Here is a 14,458-nt window from a genome sequence, read left to right as displayed (position 1 = left end):
ATGGATTACACTCACCATAGATGATCTTTTTTTTTTTTTTTCCCCATCTGCAACAGATATTATATGGAAAATCACCATTTACTATGTGATCTGAGAATAGTTTGATACAATTGAGTAATATAAGTTAAAAATACTGCAAATCCTTCCTAACTCTTTCAGGGTAGCACACGGAAGAGGAAAGCAGAAGCTGGTGAAAATTGTTTATGAAACAGGGGTTATGCTTTGCAGTTTGTGTCTCCACCTGAAGGCCCAGCACTCATGCAACTCTTGGACATAGGGATGGCCCTTCATTGGCCCTTGTGAAAGGCATCCTAAAAGCCTGTTGGTGCCTGGAAAGAGGGACCTGGAACACAGAGTTCATGGGCAGCATTGGATGATGTCTCTAAGCCGTGCCTGCCAAAAAGCTGCTCCTCTGCCCACGCCTGCAGGCTCGAGTTTGGGTGGAGCGCTCAGAGATTGGGCCAGCAGCTGCAAAATGGTGATAATCCATTAATATGTGGTCACTAGTGCTGCAGAGATATCTGTGGGCTGTGATGTCAGTTGGGCTGTGCTGACATGGCTGTTGGTGTGGCAATGCCAATGCCAGCCTGAAGACTACACAGGGCTGATGAGGCAGCTGGATGGTGTTAGTCAGCAGAGGAGGACTGTGATCAGAGAGAGGTGATGCTTCAGCAAAAGGTGCTCTGTGCACCAGCTCCTGCCTTCTGGGCCTTCTGAAAGTCGACTTCCATCATTCCCGACCTGGCGTGCTTTGGAAGCCAAAAGTTATTCCGAAGTAGGATGCTGCAGACTTCTTCCTAAACCCACCAGAGTGCCCCAGAAGCAGCACACATCACTGAAAGGTGACCTGGGAAATTAGAAGGAAGGGGACCAGCTTTGCTTTCTGCTCTTCTACTTTGGCATTGGGCTAGGACCTATATTCCTGACCCCTGTCCATCCTGTGCAGCTGACACGTGATTGTGTCCTCACGCCTGTGCTCTCCAGTCCAGCCTGTCATCAGCATGAGGAGCTAAGGCTGAAATGCTTGCTGAAAGAGATGCTGGTAGGCGAGCATTCAGAATACTGAAACTTTTAACCACACAGAGAGCTTAGAGAAATTCCAGTGTGGAAACATCATCCCGTGTTACTTCAGGCCAGGCCGACGTTCCTCGCCGTGTCTCATGCAGCCACAGCTCCAGGTGCCATCATCCTCAGGCAATGCCAGAGCCCCATTCCTACAGCACTGCTTTGTCTCCTGATGGTCTCTGTGACCCTGTCCCGTGCACCAAGGAGATGCCTGCCCACGGCACACCGTGATGGCCCAGGGTGGGGATTATCCATGGGTCTGGCATGAAATAAAACGCTTTGATTTTCCTGGTGGAAGAAGTGGCTCAAACAGATCTCACTCTGCAGACGTTCAGGTTTCAGCCAAGTCCCATTTTTTGGTGGGGTTGTTTCCTCATTTATGCATATCCAGCCAGGAGAAACGAAGCACTGACTGCCAAAGACTGCCCCCAAATATATATATGAGTACAGGAACAGATATAGATATAGGTAAAGATATAGATGCAGATACAGGCATAGGTATAGAGATACAGGTATAAATAAAGAATTAGAAATAGTTATATACATCTATGTGTATTTGTATACACTTGCACATACATGGGGGTGTGCCTCTCTGTCTCTTGCTGCCTCCACAGCATCCTGCAGCTTTTGTCCCCAACCTGCTCCCTGCACAGCATCGCTGCTCCGAACCGCAGCGCGAGCCTGCAGGCAGCAGATGGATGCAGACAGAGAGCGAGCGTGGGAGGACGATGAGCCAATATTGCTCAGTATGATAGACAGTGGTCTTAGCACACCAGCAGCCTAATGCAGTCTTTTGCTGTCAGTCTTTTTGGTAGATATGCTGGCAAAGGATGGATTTAAGGAGGAATGTGGTGGGGAGCAGGGCAGCCCTTGCTGCTGTTTGCAGAGATCTGGGTCTGGGTGCCAGGACAAGCCTGAAGGACAGCCATGGGGGTCTGGCTGCCCTGTGCCCAGCAAACCCTTGCTATTGCCCTGCTTACTGAGTGGAACCCCGTTGCTCTCAGCCCTAGGACCTTCCAGCTCCCTCCAGGTCTGTCCCTAACAGAGCAACTCAGGAATCATTTTGCAGAGGTGTACCCCCACCTCTCTGAGCCCAAATCTTTAGCTTTGCCTTAAATATCATAGAATCATAGAATCATAGAATCATAGAATCGTAGAATGGCCTGAGTTGAAAAGGACCACAATAATCATCTAGTTTCAACCCCCCTGTTATATGCAGGATCACCAACCAGCAGACCAGGCTGCCCAGAGCCACATCCAGCCTGGCCTTGAATGCCTCCAGAGATGGGGCATCCACAACCTCCTTGGGCAACCTGTTCCAGTGTGTCATCACTCTGTGTGAAAAAACATTGGTGAGGAAGTTATTGCTGCACATGTTCATTATTCTCTTTTGACGCAGTGCAGTCCAGATATCATCAGTATAATCCACACTCTTTGCAAGAAGCAAGGTACAAACTTGCAGACTTGCAGCGGCCATTGCAGCGTTGCACCTGGTATTTGATAAAGGACACAACTTGGTGTCTTCCTGATGAGCAAAAATTACATCACTGCTTCTGTCATGTATAAGCCAAGATGCTTGTTTACGGTGTGAACTCTTGCAAGGCTTGTATTATGGTTTATAGTGCAGTATAACATTTGCGTGTGTCCTTATACTTTTACCGTTCAGTCAGTGAGAAAAGAAAGAGGAAATAAGATTTGTTAGCAATAAAGCAGTATACAATAGCTATTAAAATGGGGTAATTACATAATTAGCACAGTAGTGGTAACTCACCCAGCATGAACAACAGTAAAACAGGCCCTGGTTTCCCTCGGTCTGACTCGAGCCGGGACCCTAACAAAACCTCCAAAATGGTTATTTAGTTGAAACACACACGAAAAACTTAAAAGCCATCGTAAAACTGAAAAGGGAGGCCCAAAAAACCACAGGGAAGCCAAACACTTTCAAAGAAACAATAGTAAATTAGGTGTTAAAGATATAAAAGCCTGTTCCCTAACAATTTAATTAGGTAGCATGTCTGTTACAGACATTATGCTGCTAGTTTTGGAGCCCACGGCGGGGCCTCACAGCTCTCAATTCACACTAGCCCCCAAGAGAGGAGTTTGTTATGAAGGACTGATGTTTTTGCTCTACAGAAAAGTGTGATGGTAATCAAGTGAAAATGGCAGGTAGCACAAGGAATTACTATTTTTCTTCCCCTTTGCAACTTTCCTCGACATATTTTTACAGTAATTAAAAGCCCAGTTTGAAGAATAGCTCTGTTTTTAATTAGCACCTGCTTCAGTTTCATCTGAGCTCATTCCCTCGAAGAAAGACCAAAACAACCAAGATGGCCGGGCCGGGTCTTGGCTCAAAGCAGTGTGCCAGCAGCTCCTGTCCTGGATGTGGGACAGTGCTGCGTCTCCAAGTGCTGCTTTGTGCCACTCCTGCTACTCCATGGGCATCCCTTCTGCCTCCTTGTGCTCTCTCTAAGTCCTTTTGGAGCCTGATCTCAAAGGCAGGGCTGCAGTACAGCTGCTGGGCTCAGGGTCATTTCCAGGGACAAAATTTCCTTTGGCTTATTGCTTGGCTGTCTGTCCTTCCATCACTTTACAGTGATATGAACATACAGGAGCTGAGAGCGCAACAGTGAGCTGAGGGGTCAGTTTCAGTGGAATTTCTTTGCGAAACAATGGTGATATATCCCTGCTGGAGTCAACCAAAGCAAGTGGAGAAGTCCTGAACTCACCTTTCTGTCACTTAACATGTTTTGCCTTCATGCTCAGCCTGATTTTACAGTGCAACGCTTGTCCAAGCCTCCAGTTGCAGGGCCACAAGGGTTCACTCCAGCATTGCCAACTGGAGAAGAAGCCAGAGCTGTCCACTTCCAGCAATGCACAGAGATGCGCAGCCACTGCTTTGAGTGATCCAGAGATGGGTGACAGCACTTCTATATCATTTTCTGAGCTTCTGAATTTTACTTATGCCTTTATACCTGCTTCCAGACCTGTCCTGCTGTGCGAAACTGGAAAAAGGAGTAAGTCTTTAAAATGGGGTCAGCTGTGCTCCAAGCACTTTGTTTGTATGGACTGGGTATTGGGGCTGGAGAAGAGCTGCTCCCTGTGACGCTCATATCTTAAGAGCACGCACACCTCTCTGGGCATATACTGAGAAGGGCCCCAGAGTTAGAGGGAGGCATGCATACTGCGGGACCTGGGGATGCTCTCATTTGCTGGGTATCAATGCAGGCAGGACTGGTTCCCAGTGGGACTGAGCCACCAGAGTGGATGGGTGGCTTCATCTGATCCTGTGTCAGCCGCTCAGCTGAGTTGCAGCACTTCAGTTAAGGAACAGAGAAGCTGAGACTTCTCTTATCCCACTATCTGTGTCCAAAGTTTCCTCCCCAAGCCATCGAGACTCCACTTCTCCTCCAAAAGTAGCTGGCAGCAGCTCCCCTCCACAGGGTGCACAGACTCCTGCATTTCCATGCTTGTGTGCATTGTTTGCAGAGGGCTTTAGAGTGGAATCCTTCTCACAAGACCTTTTTTTTTTTTTTTTATTAGCACTTCATTGTTTTTTCAGAGCTGGAAACAAGCTCAGTCATCCTGATGCTATTTTGGACCTCACACCTCTACTTGACCGAAGAGAACTAAGGACAGCTGCAAAAATACAAACAAACAAACAACTTCGACCATTGGATATGCTTTAACTGTTAATGAGCTAAGCCTAACAACCCCCCTAGGAGGCACATGTTAATTTATATGTTTGCATTAGGTCCATCCTGCAGCCTCTCAAGCTGTCCGTGCAGGCAGGACAAGGTGAGCAGGGCACAGAGGTGGCACGGAGTCTATGGTGAGGTTTGGCTGTGCCACTGGGGCTTGGTGTGGCATTGCCCATTCCCTGCTCCTGAGGGGTGGTGAGATGGGACTGCAGACAGGAGCTGCAGAGCTGCAGGAAACCATCGTCTCATGTGTAAACAGCAGCGTGATTTAGCCTGCAGCAGCTGCCAGAGCAGTGTGCTGGATGAGGCCGTGCCCCTTGCCTGTGAGGAGCAGGCCTCCCACCCCTTGCTGCCCTGTTTTGGCCTCCTGTTTTCACCATGGGATGCAGGAGCCATGGGAGCTCCTTCACCCACCTTGCCCCCTCACATGGCGCAGGGCTTTCCCCCCCTGCCAGGCCGTACGCTGCAAAAGGCCTGGGGACACCTCGGGCTGCTGGTGCTGGAGCAGCAGAATGGGCCCACTGGCTTCAAGTGTCTCCTTGGTCAGAAAAGCAAAATGTGTAAAAATAGCAGCTTACTGTTGAGGAAAACTGCTTCCTGTCTGGGCCTTATTTCATCACCCAAGGCCAGAGCAGTGCAGCTGTGAAACCGCAGTCTGACCGCGGCTCTCTGCTCCCTACCAGGACATGGCCAACGTGCTGCTGGCTGGGGCACCTCAGGGTGACCTCCAGTCCCCAGGGCTCTGCCTGAGAGTAGCCAGCCTCAAACACCTGGGGCTCTGCATTTGAAATACGTGACTTTTTTTGTAGTTGTTATTTGTTTATTTGCACTGAAATCACTCAAAGAGGCTTCTTAGCCCTGCTAGGAAGTCCCCACCCTGTTTTACTGATGATCTAAGCTTGTAGTTTGTAACCTCTTGGCTGGGGGTGGGCATTTGTGGGCTGAGTAATTCAGTGCCTCTGCACCTGAGATGGGAGGATGGCCATTTTGTTTGTACGTGGGATTCGTGTCCAGTTGGACGACAGAAGGAAAAGGCAGCAGGGCCCACAGGGAAGCAGGCTGGAGAGCAAAGCTCAGACTGGATCAGTTCTTGAGTCTGATTGAAAGCCTGTAGCTTGAGTACAGTTGGCTATTAGTGGGCATAGGAGCATAGGCTGGTGGAACTGGCATAGGCTGGTCCAGGGAAGCCTGGAATTAGGTGATGTTCTGTTACCAATGGCCAGCAAGATTCTTCAGCTCCTGGTACTACAACACAGAGGTGAAGTCACTTTGTAGGTGATCTTAGAAACAACCCTAACCGTAACCCTTAAACCAAGTTTTTTCCTAAGGTCAATACTTCCCCAGTACTACAGGACTTCTCAACAGATTCTCCAGAGAACCTACGAGGAAAACAAAGAAGCAAAGCATGAAATGGCTGTAGATGTGTCAACATAGTGTATGGGAACGGCTGAGTCCTGGCCTGACCCACTGATTGAGCACCTGGGGAAAGGACCCGGTCAGCCCTGAGAGCACAGGTGAAAGCAATTCAGCTGTAGGATAGGAAGGGCTGCAGCCTGGCTGCACCTCTCTTAGACCTCATTTAAGGGCTGACTGCCAGTGGGGAAGGATCTCTGGTTGGAGATTCCTCCTTGTTGAAGCTTTCCCTTGCAAACCTGAAATCTTCTGATACAGGTGAGCAATCTTCTTCCCTTCCTCAATAGCACCTCTCTATTGTGCCAGTCCTTTCATCATCACATTTCTGCTGCAACGCCTTTCCCATTGTATTGATCTGTCCAATTGCTACGTGTGGTTTCAGATGAGATCTCACCTTGGCAACTGATGTTTCTGCTGTGTTTCTGCTGATGACCCTCAGTCAGTGGGTCAGCCTATGTGGTCACCTACCCTCACTTTCACCACACTGTCAAGTGAGCATCAGCAGCAGCGAGCTACATCACCCAAACACAGTAAAATGCCTGCAAATGGCAGATGAGATCCAGCGGTCCAGAAGGCAATTTCAGAAAGGAAGGAGCATCTCAACCGAAGGCAGTGTATCTCTGTCTGAAGGCCTTGCAAACAGAAGAGCAGAGGCTGCCTGAAGTTTGTTCAGCTATGCCGCGGTGCTCGTGGAGGGGGCTCGCATTTCACCAGCACGTGTAGTATGACTCACCCCAGGAAGAGGTTCCTCTGCTTGTGGTGGGACTGGGCAGTAATGTTATTACTGCAGTGGCCTGGATTTGCAGCTTCATGTTCTTGTTGTCTCTCTCTTGGTTTTGGTCGAGGTACACTCAGAATTTTATTTTTTTTGTGCCCACTTTAGCAGAAAAATAACCATGAGAACCTATACCATTACAATTCCTGTTCCCAGAAGAGCTGTAGGTAAATACTCCAGGCTACATCTGATTTGATTTAAGATCTTATTTCTGTTGCTGAGGTATGTTTTCCTTGTGAGGAGGGCAGTCATCAAAGCCATGATGATTCATGCAGTTTTGCAAAGGGATGGTTTGCTAGTTGTGTTCTCCCAAGCTGTTGCTAGGCTTGTGAATCAGATCTACCTTATTTGTTCCCACAGAGCCAAGGACTTCAGCTGGAGCCACGGCTGGGGGAGGACTGAGTGGTAATGACGGCTGGGTCAGGAGGGGGAATTTCCATTCCAGAAGTCCTGACACTCCACAGCTCTTTTGTTATGAATTGGGATGAAAAAGTGAAATTTGGAAATCTCCCATGAGATTTATATTTAGAAACTAATCAGGAAAAAAGAAAAGTCTAAATGAGACTAAATGATGTTGATTTGTTTCTACTTTCCTATTGTGTAAAAACGGAAAAACAAGACATCAGGCAGCGAGAAATATCTGAATATCGACACAAATGCAATACAGATTTTATATGTGTAGCTGTGGAAGCAAAAAGACCATAATGAAATGGAACACATCAATGCCATTGAAAAGAACCACCGCGGCGGTGATGAAACACCATGTTTTGACATTCTCCTGTTGTAAAATTTCATTGAAATTGACAAACTGCCGAGAAATATTTTGATTTTGAATAGACTGTACTGGATGAGAAATTGCACTGTTGAAAATTTTTCAGCTGGCTCCTTTGCAAACTGAGTAAACAGCTGACGAGCAGGCCATCGTCGCTGCTGGAGACAGCGAGACAAACACGCGAGGGTCAAATCCTGAGCATTTCAGCAGTCACTCATCAAAATACCATTTGACTTGAGCAGGAAGCTGGACTAAATGTGAACGGCGGTGTTTGGCACACGGTGGGTGTCCAGATGGCCTAGTGTTAGGCACTGCCTTCTGAGGGTGGATCCCACCCAAGTTATTATCAAGGATTCTTGCAACAGCCACGGGAGAGATTGACAAGTCAGATCACCTTCATTAGGAGCCAAATTCGGGTCTGCTAAATCACCCTCTAAATTTCAAGCAGATGAAAGATGCTGAAGGAGGAGGAAGATGGCAAGAAGCGTTGTTCACTGGAATGCGTGTACTGGAACGCACACTCACGTCTTCTGCTGGAGGGACCTCTGCCAAGGGAGAACATCACTTCTGAGGAACTGCTGGTTCGAATTGCCACTTAATCTCTTCAAATTGGCTTTCGTGTACAGCCGTGGCACGCGGACCTCAGCAGTCTGGTAAGTCTGAAAGTCTGCATTGTTCTCTTGTCAGGTTCAGAGAAAGACGAAACAAAAATGCTGAAGTCCAGGGTTGCCTCACTTCCAGCAATTTCTTTTAAACTAGTTGAAGTATGCACTTGAAGTGCTGAAGAATAACATCCACTTAACATGCTGTCAGGTAGAGAAATGTGTGCCCTGCTTTTGAAGACGTGATGATGTGCTGCTTTGTCTCAGGTGCGGAGCTCAGTGCAGTGCAGCCTGAGGAGTTGCACTGGATGCTCTAAAACCTTACCCTGGCTGCACTGAAAAGTGAGGTAAGAGATGCAGAATAATGCCTGACACCTCAAATGGTGTGTATCAGGGCTATTACATGATGAATGGATTTGCCTTGGGAGTTGAAATTCATGGGTGATAGCTTTATGGGAGCAGACAAGACTTCTGGATGTATAAAGAAAGAAGGACACAACTCTATTAATGCTTTGACCCCGAGGAAGGTGTGCATTTGCAATGAAGCTCTGGGATACCTCACTTGCTGATGGCACACAGAAGCTTGGTGAATTTGGACTGGGAGATGGATATTGTCATATGCCAGTGTGCAGCCTGGCTGCTGCTATCGCAGCACTGGGAGATGGGAGACCTCAGAGTTCCCTATGAGGGCTGTATTTGTTTTCCCTTATGACTTTGGCATTAACAATGGCATTCTACTAAATGTGGCAGATACCACCTGCAGACGACCTGTGTTTTGAGGAGGCAAACCCCCCAAAGCATTGCTCTGTTCAGCAGTGAAATTCCACTGATCTGGAACTTCGGGTGCTTTGTCCCCTGGTTTGCTGATTTCCTGCAACCCGCTGTTTCTGATTTTCTTTCTGTGGCAATGTATTGGGAACACAGTATATGGCTTCTTGAAAGTTAGAATTGAGCAGGCAAACCACTTCTGTACAAAAGAGACTTTTGAAGCATGGCTATGTTGTAGACATACAAAATATGGCATGTCTGTACAAACACACAGGTGCTAACACATTTAACACTGCTGTGTGGCTACAGAAGCACCCTGTGCCTCCCCAGAAGCCTTTCCAGAGGCGTCAGCTCAGTGCTGTTACCTTGTGTTCTGCTGCACAAGGGACATTCACAGAAGAAGACACAAGGAAGATCCCTGAGAGAGAGGAAGATTCCTGAATCCCAAAGACGCCTTCATCTGTGTCTATGCAGCCCCAACCTGTGGCTGCTCTGTGGCCATCCTAAGCACGTGATGCTGGTGAGTTATGTGACCACACACTTGTGCAATGCCTCGAGTTCCTCCCTGCGTGCCTCCACGCAGGCTGTGCTGTGAGTTCTACTTTTCTTGTTTATTTTGGTTGTACCTGTATGTTCTTCTGCAGATTCAAAGCTCCGAAGAAGCAGTCTTGGCATGACTGTCTGCTGCTGAGTTTGCTGGAGAAATTAAAACTTGTCTTGCAGAAGATGGATTCACTGGTTTTATTAATATTGCAAAATAGCTAGATTTGACAAGCAGCCAAGAGCAGAGCTAGTCCCTTTCCCAGCCACAGGTTGTCTTATAGTGAACCCTTCTTTCACTTGGCAGTGCACTGCAAATGTGAGAACCATGCCTCCTCCTGCCGTGGCTCTCACATTACCCTCATCTCCGCCATGCTGTCCAACTCAGCTTAGCTGAGCATGGAAGCTGCCTTCTCACCCAAATCTGCAGTGCTTAGCTAGGTGTGCCTGGCTGGATGAGGGAGGGGGACACCCCACATCCAGATGGCAAACAGATCCCATTGTAAACACTGTGTCTGTAATAGGAGGTGCCACGAGCTGCTCACATTGGCCAAATATCCCACGGTTGGTTGAGATGACCCTTTACCTCTGTCTGAAGGGCCGCAGCTTGGCTTTTCTACAGCTCCAGGTAGAAGGAAAAGCACCACTGGCTGTAAGAACTGGATGAGTAATTTGTGATGAATAATTCATGGAAGCAATGCTGCCTTTTTTTCCGGAATGCGAGCTGTCTGTAGGAGAAGGCTAGGTTTTTCCCGTAGAAACTTCTTATTTGGAAACATTTATTGAACAATTTCTGAAAAAAGAGAATCTTGGTCTGCAGCTTATTAGTGAATTGTTTGTTGTGAGTGTTTGATAGTCCAAATCCAGACTGCCTTGCATGCATGCACACAGCTCACATGGGCCTGATTAAAGTCCATCTAAAGTCAGAGGGAGCCCAGCGTGGCCCATGCCCATTCTTCTCAGGAACAGCTTTCTCCCATGCTTGCACCCAGGTGTAGGTATCCACTGTGCTTCAGTACTGGGCTTCAGAAATTTGAAGAACAAATCAATTAATTGTTAGCATCCTCTAGTAACAAGCACAAGTGAGCTTCAGGCAGCATCAATATAAACTCAGAATTGATATACAGGTTATAGAGTTTAAAAGGTCTCGTGAAATCATTGTGTTGGGTAGAGGAGACAGGACAGCCTTGTACGTAAAGGGCTTAAATTACACATAAAGCTTTTTTTTAAAAGTACTTTTCCAGTTTCTAAGCCCAGTCACCACTTTTTTTCATGCTTCTACACCAGTTCTGCTCTTCCCAGCTTTAATTGTACTGAGTGGCTTTACTGTCGACTCCAAACCCTTGGAGCAGTCAGAAGGAAGTGAGAACTCAGATGTGAAAGGACCTGGACCACACCTCCCACCTATGCCAGTGAAAGGGTCTTGCTGGAGCTCCTGGGCCATCCAGACCAGTGTGTACCACCCTAGAAAGCTGTGGTATTGTCTTGCAACTCTATTTTTGATCATTTTTCAGCTCACAAGTTCTTTTCTTCCTAGTGAGCTGTCTCACCTTGCTGTTTTGAGGGCTTGAAATCTTTTATGAGTAGAGAGCTGGAGGCACCATCTCTAGGCACCATCCCTTGGAGTTTCTGGCCCTGCAAGCATGAGTTTTCTAACTGTCCCCATCTTTTGTTCTTCATGAGCCCTTTGGCACTTTTAAAATCTCCCTTCTTCTCATGGAACCTTTCCAAGAGGACGTTGGCTGGTGGAGTATGTCAGACTGCTTGCCAGCCACAACCTAACTGCGGTGACATTTTGCAGCTCCTGCAAGGAGGGTGTAAATACACACTGGACACAGCTGACTTCAGCTAACCTGGTGAAGGTTAATGTCACAGAGATGCCATGAAGGGAAGATGGTCCCTGTGAGCTCAGTGGCTTCATTCCCTTTCCAGACAGTAGATCATACACTGATGAATGAGAGTGGTCATTTCTGAGAGCAGCAGTTGGGTGAGTTGAGAACAGACCTCCAGGTTGTTCTCATCCAACCTGAGTCAGCCAGGGCTCTGCTGTACTGGGTTTGCTGAGATAATTTTCTCTGCAGCACCTTGTATGGTGCCCTGTTTAGGGTTTGTGACTGAAACTGTGTAGATAGCGCACACAGTTTTAGCTGTTGCTGAACGGTGCTTGTGCACTAAGCAGACTGGAGTGCACAAAGAGCTGGGAGGGGGCACAGTGAGGAAAGCTGAGCTCTGCTGACCAGAGGCATATCACAAACCGTGAGACATTGTGCTCAGCTCATGGAAAGAAGGAGGAAGAGGGGATGCTCAGAGCGTGTTTGTTTTCTCAAGTCCCCATGACATGTGATGGTAGTGGCTGAACACCTCTTTGTTGATAGGAGGGAGGGACTAAATTCCTTACTTTGCTTTGCTTGTGCATGCAGCTTTTGCTTCCTTTATCAAACTGTTTTTATCTCAACTTATGAGTTTTTGCACTTCTGCCCTTCCCATTTTCTCCTTCAAGTAATGAGAGATCATAGAATCATAGAATGACCTGGGTCATCTAGTTTCAATCCCCCCTGCTACATAAAGGGTCAGCAACCAGCAGACCAGGCTGCCCAGAGCCACATCCAGCCTGGCCCTGAATGCCTCCAGGGATGGGGCATCCATAACTTCCTTGGGCAACCTGCTCCAGTGCGTCACCATCCTCTGAGTGGAAAACTTCCTCCTAATATCTAACCTAAACCTCCTCTGTTTTAGTTTAAAACCATTCCCCCTTGTCCTATCACAGTCCACCCTTGTAAACAGGATCTACCCACACCTACACTGAGCATGGAGGACGCCAGCTTTTGTGCCCCAGCAGACCAAGGTCCTGCAGCACATCCTGGAGCTCAAATCTCAAACCATCCCTGCTGCCTTGGTATCAAGCACTTCCAGATCCAGGCTTTTGGCTCCTTTCAAGCTTGCTGGCAAGTAGAGGGTGATGTCCTTAAATACAGAGAGAGCTGAGAACTTTTTGGTGGAGTTAGTGCATGCACATCCAAGGAAAGTCTGGAAAATAGAAGGGGAATGAAGCCTGCCTGTGAGGCTGTGCAGATAGCCAGGGCTCAGCAGTGTGCTTCAGTCACGGAGCACTAAGCCATGACAGGAGGCTGGCGCGGGATCGTCGCAGATTATTAGTGCCTCCTGCTTTATAAGCGAAGTTCTGGGGGAGGAAATATGTAGTGAAGTGAAACTGGTGATTGTACAGGCACGCCAGCGATTAAGGTTGAAGTGGGTGGGCAGTCTGTGGGGGCTGGTGTGTTAACTCCAGCCAAGGAGAGGCACAGGCTTTCCAATCTCTGCTATCTCAGTTTCAGCGCTGCAGACAACCCATCGGGGTGTCATTAACAAGCAGTTACTTCACTCTCGTTGCTGTGCTTTAAGGAAATATGTCAAAGGCATTTCTGGTGAGCAAGGGCTCGGTGCGATCAGATTGCTCGAGCCTTCTCACAGCATTCCATTCAGATTATAATACACAATAGTTCAGACCCTGCTGTGTCCCATTACTCAATTATGAAATTGCTTTAGAAGTTGGGAGCTTACTGATTGGCTCTGAATGATTTCATACCCATCATATTTCTGTGTGTTTGTGCTCTTGGGCTGATTGCTCGTTCTCGTTGGTTCAAGCTGCTTCACTCTTCACTTTCATGCACGAGAATGTATTTTATACTTTCCCATATCATGAAAAAATTCCCACTCAGCGTGCTTTGTCTCTTCAGGTCGGTGGCAGAGACACACACGACCTTTGAGGTCAGTTGCTGTGAGTTTGGAACCTTAATGTAATTGCACTGCAGCAAGGAGAACTTGGAAGATGTGGTGAAGTGAATGACAAGCAGCACAGAGCTCTTCTGCCTTACTGTGGGCTGTTTGGGAAAGAGGGCTGGAACTGCAGATCAGCCCAATTGTGCAGTTTCCCTCCTTCATACTGAATCCTAAAGTTTTACTCACTAAGAATCACAACCAGGAGGGATAATCAGCCTGTATAAAATTTAACTTTGTTCACAAATTGTATGGAAGAAGAAAGGAAAAATGTTACAGTGACTGTTCAGGTATGATTTGCTTTTGTGGATCCCCCTTATGCTTTGCAGGGATTTTACACCTGTTTGAACCCCAAACCCCTAAAGCCTGAATCATGCCATTTGATTCTTCAGAACAGCCAGTTTGTCGGTATCCCATGCAAAAATGGAGTGAACAAGAACAGAGACTGGGCCACTCAGCTCATGTATCCTTAGGACCTGTTTGTATCTGTCCAAGGAGAGCTGAAGCAAGGTCCTGTTCTAAATTAAAAGAATGTTACATGCTGTAGTTTGGAGAGCCAAAATAAACTCAGTCTTTGAACTTTCCTAAAACTAACTGCAAGCGATCACTTTGGGCACCTATTGTTATTAGCAGTGTCGGTTTTCAGAAACATTTTGTACCAATCAAAGTAAAAAAAGCTGGGGCTGATAGACTGATGGCACATGGAATTGCCAGGGCCTATTAGAACAATACCACTGACGTCTTCTAAGGCAATGCTGAGCTTACCAATTTCCTGCATAGAAAATGTCCTTGGTATGCAATTAATAGTTTTCTCTCTTCTTCATCAATAAAGGAATGTGACTCAGCATCAGAGCATACTGCCTGGGAGGCTGGATGTGTTTAGGAGCCCGTGTGCATGGCCAAGCAACTGGATGCCATTGACCCGGTGCTCAAGCCTTGATCTGCTGTTCAAAGGGGAGGGACTTCTTAAGAAATCCCTTAAGAGTTTCTCCTGGGCCAAATACTGAAATCCTCTCTAGGTTAATTCCTCACTGGAGACGTTCAGAGA

General features: G+C 47.4%; 1 long non-coding RNA gene across 1 annotated transcript; it reads left to right on the top strand.

Annotated features, from left to right (window-relative positions):
* The first annotated feature begins 6,346 nt into the window (after window positions 1-6,346).
* LOC149915878 (uncharacterized) lies at window positions 6,347-11,903 on the top strand. The gene is made up of 3 exons (XR_016471412.1): window positions 6,347-6,434; window positions 6,559-7,021; window positions 7,312-11,903. It is a non-coding gene; the product is annotated as an uncharacterized LOC149915878 (long non-coding RNA).
* Window positions 11,904-14,458: the final 2,555 nt, after the last annotated feature.

Source organism: Phasianus colchicus, chromosome 15 (assembly GCF_987193195.1).
Source record: "Phasianus colchicus chromosome 15, bPhaCol1.hap1.1, whole genome shotgun sequence".
Taxonomy (NCBI): domain Eukaryota; kingdom Metazoa; phylum Chordata; class Aves; order Galliformes; family Phasianidae; genus Phasianus; species Phasianus colchicus.
Note: the sequence above shows the minus strand (reverse complement) of the source record. Positions and strands in the feature narration are given on the sequence as shown.